The sequence below is a fragment of the Gossypium raimondii genome, chromosome 7, assembly GCF_025698545.1.
Source record: "Gossypium raimondii isolate GPD5lz chromosome 7, ASM2569854v1, whole genome shotgun sequence".
In the NCBI taxonomy this organism is placed as follows: Eukaryota; Viridiplantae; Streptophyta; class Magnoliopsida; order Malvales; family Malvaceae; genus Gossypium; species Gossypium raimondii.
The window spans coordinates 20,444,041-20,451,427 of NC_068571.1; the positions used below are offsets into that span (position 1 = coordinate 20,444,041).

The 7,387-nt window shown below is 37.8% G+C and overlaps 1 non-coding gene across 1 annotated transcript; it reads right to left on the reverse strand.

Moving 5' to 3' along the window:
- Positions 1 to 2,129: 2,129 nt before the first annotated feature.
- On the reverse strand, positions 2,130 to 2,236 carry LOC128042624 (small nucleolar RNA R71). The gene has a single exon (XR_008198139.1). It is a non-coding gene; the product is annotated as a small nucleolar RNA R71 (small nucleolar RNA).
- Between the last annotated feature and the right edge of the window lie 5,151 nt (positions 2,237 to 7,387).

Here is a 7,387-nt window from a genome sequence, read left to right on the forward strand (position 1 = left end):
AAAAAGGGTCTAATTGAACCGCATTGGTTGAACCGAATCTAGTGAACCGAACCAGCCACCAATTGAGCTGCCCAGAACCGTCCATATGCTAACCCAAATCAGCATTTTATCTAACTAAATAAGCTTGCAAAGAAGACCTTGAAGAACTTTCAACCTTGCATTCAAACCTCTCCAAAAAATGTGGCTTTATGGATTTCACCCAGGCTATTTTTAGCAAAGTTGAATCTCTCAACTTTGCCATGTGTGTGGCCAGCCAAGGGGGGTCTCTTTGGCTGATGCAATTTACTATTTTTAGCAGCCACAATCATCTATAAAATCCACCCCTTGCTGATCATTCAACTCATCCCTCACACTCTCATTCTCTCATTCTCTCTTCTCCTCTCTCACTTTCTCTCAACTTTTCCTTCCCATTTTCCCTTTTGCTTAAGTGCTGATCTCTTCTCTTGAAAAATAGGTCCTCATCAGCCATTTTTGAGCAACAATTAAAGTGTTCATAAGCCACCTTGATAGCTGAGGACAACAGAGAACGAAGAACAGAGAAATTAGTTAAGCCACGGAGAAACACCGGATTTGCTTCTTGTTCCGTATCTCTTTAAATTTCGTTGTTGTTTTGAAAAACATGCTTATGAATATTTATTCTATTAAAATGGTTAATTTAATCAATCTAGCTTGAATTTAATCCGTGTTGGGTTGATTATATTTTGCCTACTTGAATTATTGAAATTGTGTTTATGCCGTTATAGGCCTCGGTAAGATGCTTGATTAAGTAAAATCATGCCCAAGTTATTCTTGCAATATTAATTGTTAGATAAATAATGAATTGATTTTTAAATCATATTGAAATTGTAATTAGTCGACAAAATACTTAATCAGCGCATGTTTATTCTTCTAAGGTAGCTGAAGTTAATTTAGCATTGTATTTGGCAATACATATGCATTGCATAACTTGCAAGATTATTGTGATTAAACTGTTTCAAGGTAGAAATACTCTGTTACCTCAGTTGATCTTTTATATGCTTTTGAGGATTGTTTAATTGTTTGGATTGACATTGAAAAATGTTCAAGAGATTGATTAATTTAATAAGAATGTATGAGCAGTAGTTAGCAAATTACCGAGTTGTCGCGAATTTGTTCGTAGAAGTATAAACATAAGTTTAATAATTCTAAGTTAAAGGAATGTAATAAATCCAACACAATTATATCATCTTGATTAAACCTTATTTGAAATTGTGCATTAGAACCTTTTTTATTTTTAATTCTTTTTACTTAGTTTTTAACCCTTAGTTTTTAATCATCTTTAAACCAAAATATTTTCCATCACCAAAGTGTTTTAACATTAATTTCATAAATATTCCTTTTTACAGTCTCTGTAGGTACGATAACTCGACATTTACTTGTCACTTTGTTACTTGTTGCGATTGTGTACAGTTGCACATTTTCGTCATTCCAAGTTTTTGGTGCCGTTGCGGGGGACTGTTTTAAAAAAAAGTCATTATTTGTGAATCTGCGTTTATATTTTGTTTATTTATTTTCCTGTTTAAATGTTTACTTACTTAATCTTTCTGTGATTATTTCAGGTGTTTATGAGTATTGACCAGATTATCGACTTACTCCCTGTGGACCCTGAAATAGAACGAACATTTCGACAGCGAAAAAGACAAGCGAAATAGAGAAGGACCGAAGAGATAAACTTTAAGAATATGAATCAAGGAAATAGAGCAAACCTTGCTCAGAATCCTATCCTTATTGGTGATGATAGGGATAAAGCTTTACGACAGTATGCTGTGCCAGTATTTAATGATCTTAATTCGGGTATTAGGAGACCCGAAATCGAGGCACAACAATTTGAGCTAAAGCTAGTCATGTTCCAGATGCTTCAGACTGTGGGCCAATTCAATGGAATGCCTAATGAAGATCCTCATCTTCACTTAAGACTATTTATGGAAATGAGCGATTCTTTCAAGTTAGCCGAAGTACCCGAAGATGCATTACGACTAAAGTTGTTCCCATATTCCCTAAAGGAAAGAGCTCATGCCTGGTTGAACTCATTGCCACCGAACTCTATTTCTACATGGCAAGTGTTAGCCGAGAGATTCCTCATAAAGTATTTCCCACCGAGCAAGAATGCCAAGTTGAGGAATGAAGTCACTGCCTTCCAACAAATGGATGATGAGTCCCTGTATGAGGCATTGGAAAGGTACAAAGAGTTATTATGAAAGTGCCCTCATCATGGAATCCTACATTGCATTCAACTTGAGACATTCTATAATGGTCTCAACGCTCACACGAGGATGGTAGTGGACGCCTCAGCTAATGGTGCTCTCGTTTCTAAGTCTTATAATAAGGCTTACGAAATTATTGAGAGGATCGCCAGCAACAATTATTAATGGCCAACCAATCGAGCAGCGTCAGGAAGACTAGTTGCTAGAATACATGAAGAGGACGCTCTCACTTCACTTGCATCTCAGGTATCTTCAATATCCTCAATGCTTAAGAATCTTACCACTAATAGGTTTAACAGTTTTGCAGCCTAACCACCTAACCAATTTGAGAATATAGCCTATGTGTATTGTGAGGAAAGAATTTATTTGAAGAATGTCTATCGAACCCTGAATCCGTATATTACATGGGTAACCAAAACCAAAACCAAAACCGAGGGAAGCAAGGATTGCAATTCAACTTTTATAACTCATCGTGGCGAAATCACCCGAATTTTTCTTAGAGTAACCAAGGAGCTGAAACCAGTAACACTTACGCCCAACCTAGACCAACTCAGCCGTCTAGTTTCCCCCAACAAATTCAGAAACCAACCCAAGTGAAACCATCTAATAGCTTAGAGAATTTATTGAAGGCATACATGGCGAAAAACGATGCCACTCTAAGGAATTTGGAGAATCAAGTGGGCCAGCTTGCTACTGAACTCAGGAACCGACCACAAGGTACTCTACCTAGTGACACGAAAAATTTGAGAAATCGGGGGAAGGAACATTGTAAAGCGTTGAAATTGAAGAGCGGAAAGACAGTAGAGCCCAACACTGTCGAAGTTGAAAAGGAGCCAGCTGACGCTCAAGATTTAGAAGAAGTTCAACCAAGTGTTGAAATTCCAGTTTCACTAGAACCAGAATCTGCAAAACCCCTACAAAGTAACCTCAGGACCAGCTAATTCTGATCAACTAACAATGTCATTAGATGCAGAATTGCCGCCAAAGACAAATCAACCAGAATCAGTCCCAGTAATGAAACCACCACCACCTTACCCTCAAAGACTTCAGAAACAGAAGCAGGAGATTCAATTCAAGAAGTTCCTTAACATACTGAAGTAACTTCACATCAACATCCCGTTGGTTGAAGTACTTGAGCAAATGCCGAACTACATCAAGTTCATGAAAGATATCTTGTCTAAGAAACAAAGACTTGGAGAATTTGAGACGGTAGCTTGACGAAGGAATGCAGTGCATATCTTCAAGAAAAACTACCCCCAAAATTGAAGGATCTTGGATGTTTTACCATACCGTGCAACATTGGGGCAACATATTATGGTAAGGCATTATGTGACTTAGGTGCAAGTATCAACTTGATGCCTATGTCAATATTTAAGAAGTTATGGATAGGAGAAGTTAGACCAACTACAGTTACGCTTCAACAAGTAGATCGATCCTTAGCACATCTAGAAGGAAAAATCGAGGACATATTGGTATGTGTAGATAAGTTTATCTTTCCTATTGACTTCATAATTCTAGATTTTGAAACAGACAAAGAAGTACCAATCATCCTAGGAAGGCCGTTCCTAGCAACTGGAAGGACCCTTATTGATGTGCAAAAGGGCGAGCTCACTATGTGTGTTCAGGATGATCAGGTAGCATTTAACGTCTTTAAGTCTATGCGATTTCCTGACACAATGGATGATTGCTCTGCAGTGTCCAGTTTAGAGGATTTAATAGTGAAGAATGACCTCAACTATGTTGAGGACCCACTGGAATGAATTTTGACATTGAATCCTCCAAATGATGAAGAGGAGGATGAATACTTAGCTTTGCTAGAAGCTAATCAAAGGGGATTTAATCCGCAATCCTGTTTTGAATCTTTGGAGTTAGAAAAGAGGGACTATTCCCAACCAAAAGTGTCAATCGAGGAGCTACCTAAATTAGAACTCAAGGTATTACCTTCTCATTTAAAATACGTTTATTTAGGTAACATTTCTACTCTGCCTGTGATTGTTTCAGCAGAATTGACTACTAAGCAAGAAGAGAAACTTATCTTAGTTATGAAACAATTTAAGAAGGCCATCAGATGGACCATAGCTGATAATCGAGGTATTATTCCATCTGTATGCATGCACAATATTATCCTGGAAGATGGCAAAAAAGGGACGATCGATGGACAACGGAGACTAAATCCCATCATGAAGGACGTAGTAAAAAAAAGATCATCAAGTGGTTAGATGCAGGTATCATCTATCCTATCTCAAATAGTTCATGGGTAAGCTCGGTCCAGTGCGTGCCAAAAAAAAGAGGTATCACGATCGTAGAGAACGAAAACAACGAGTTGATACTGACTAGAACGGTTATTGGATGGAGAATCTGCATCGATTACCAGAAGCTGAACAAGGTGACTAGGAAAGATCACTTTCCATTGTTGTTCTTGGACCAGATGCTGAATAGACTCGCAGGATCAGGTTACTACTGTTTTCTCGATGGATACTCAGGGTATAATCAGATTATAGTAGAACTAGAAGATTAACACAAAATGACATTCACCTGCCTGTACGGTACGCTTGATTTAGACGCATGCCATTTGGTTTATGTAATGCACCTGCTACATTTCAAAGATGTATGATGTCTATTTTTACAGACATGGTTGAGAAATATTTGGAAGTTTTTATGGACGATTTTTCAGTATTTGGAGATACTTACGATGATTGCTTAGCCAATCTAACTAAGGTACTAAGGCGATGCAAAGAAACGAATCTCGAACTCAATTAGGAAAAGTGTCATTTTATGGTACGAGAAGGAGTTGTTCTAGGGCATCAGATAACGAGACATGGGATCAAGGTAGACAAAGCAAAGGTAGACGTTATTGAGAGACTCCCACCTCCAACATCTGTAAAGGGTGTTAGGAGCTTTTTAGGCCACACCGGTTTTTATCGAAGATTTATCAAGGACTTTTCCAAAGTTGCTGAACCCTTATGCAAATTATTGGAGAATGACTCTATATTCAAGTTTGATGAGGAATGCTTAAAATCCTTCAACAATTTGAAGAGTCGATTAGTCACGGTACCCATAATCGTCACACCAGACTGGGATTTTCCATTCGAATTGATGTGTCACGCAAGTGACTTCGCAATTGTAGTTGTCTTGGGCCAGCAAAGGAACAAAGTTTTTCATCCCATCTACTATGCAAGTCAAACCCTAACAGGAGCTCAACTAAATTATATGGTAAAAGAAAAAGAGTTACTTGCTATTGTGTTTTCTTTCGACAAGTTTCGATCTTATCTGGTAGGAACCAAAGTGACAGTCTATACAGACCACTCGGCAATTAAGTATTTACTTGCGAAGAAAGACGCTAAGCCGAAGCTAATCTGATGGGTACTTCTACTTCAAGAGTTTGATCTTGAAATTCAAGATCGAAAGGGAGTCGAAAATCAAGTAGCATATCACATGTCTAGATTGGAGCCACAAAAAGGGAATTCTCCTCTTATACCAATTCAGGAGACGTTTCCAGACGAACATATCCTGAAGGTAAATCATGTCCATAATACCCCTTGGTTTGCTGATATTGCTAACTATTTAGCTTGTGGTTTGGTGCCAATTGATAAGACGTATCAACAAAGGAAAAAGTTTCTTCACGATGTGAAGTACTATTTCTGGGAAGAGCCATATGTGTTTAAAAAGTGTACAGATCAGATGATCAGGAGATGCGTGGCAGAAGGGAAATACCAAAGATTTTATACCACTGTCACTCAGCTCCAAGTGGGGGACACTTCGGAGGTACACGTACAGCGGCCAAAGTATTGCAAGCTAGATTCTTTTGGCTAACACTATTCAAGGATGCATATGCTTACGTGAAGAGCTGTGATCAATGTCAAAGGGTTGGAAATGTCACTAACGGAAATGAGATGCCTCGAACAAACATCATTGAGGTAGAGTTGTCCGATGTATGGGGTATTAACTTTCTTGGTCATTTTCCTCCATCTTGCGGTCACAAGTACATACTAGTAGCAGTAGACTATGTGTCTAAGTGGGTCGAGGCTGAGGCATATCCGATAAACGATGCTAAGGTTATGATGAAGTTTCTATAGAAGCATGTGTTCACAAGGTTTGGAACCCCAAGAGCTATCATCAGTGATGAAGGATCCCACTTTGTGAACAAGTGGTTAAAATGGTTATTAGACAAGCACGGAGTAAAACACAAGGTTGCAACAGCTTACCATCGGCAGACAAATGGGCAAGCTGAACTGGCAAATAAGGAGATCAAAGGCATACTTGAGAAGGTACTCTGCCCGAACTGATGAGATTGGTCTACAAGATTAGATGATGCTTTGTGGACTTACAGATAGCATACAAGACACCGTTAGGCATGTCACCCTATAGGTTGGTCTTTGGGAAAGCCTGCCATATACCATTGGAGTTAGAGCACAAAGCTTACTGGGCTCTTCAACAACTTAATTTGGATCCTAAGCTCGAGAAAGAGAAACGTATGTTCCAACTCAATGAGTTAGAAGAGTTCTGAATGTTCGCATATGAAAATGCCAAAGTACTTAAAGAAAGACTCAAGAAATGGCATGACAACCACATTCGAGTTCGAGAATTTGAAGCAGGTCAGCAAGTCTTGGTTGTCAATTCCAGATTGAAGTTCTTTCCAGGTAAGCTAAAATCACGTTGGTCCAGTCCATTTACGATTCACTAAGTCTATCCATACGGAGTTGTTGAACTCCAAGGTAAGAGAGGTAATTTCTGAGTTAATGCTCAGCGTCTAAAACATTATTAGGGAGATAAAATTGAACGGGATAAAATCTCATTCATTTTTTTGGATACTTAATTTTTCGTTTTTCTTTTTGAATAAATGATTTAGGGTATATTTTCAGGTAAAGTATGTTTAAATAAATTTTAACTAGGAGATTGGAACTTAAGCGGGACCGTTTGTGACCCCTTCAATCTTTCCTGGGAATTTATTTTGACAGAATTTTCCAAGAAATTATCCCCTAAATGGAAAATTAAATTTTTAGTTTCAAATAAAAGGGTCAATTTTGATCCAAGTCTTTCTTTGTGAATATTTTCAAAAAGCATCTAGAATAAATATCTTTAATATTATTAATAATTTGATAAACTTTAATATACAATTATATTATTTATAATTTATATATTAATTTTTATCAACTTAGCTTAGA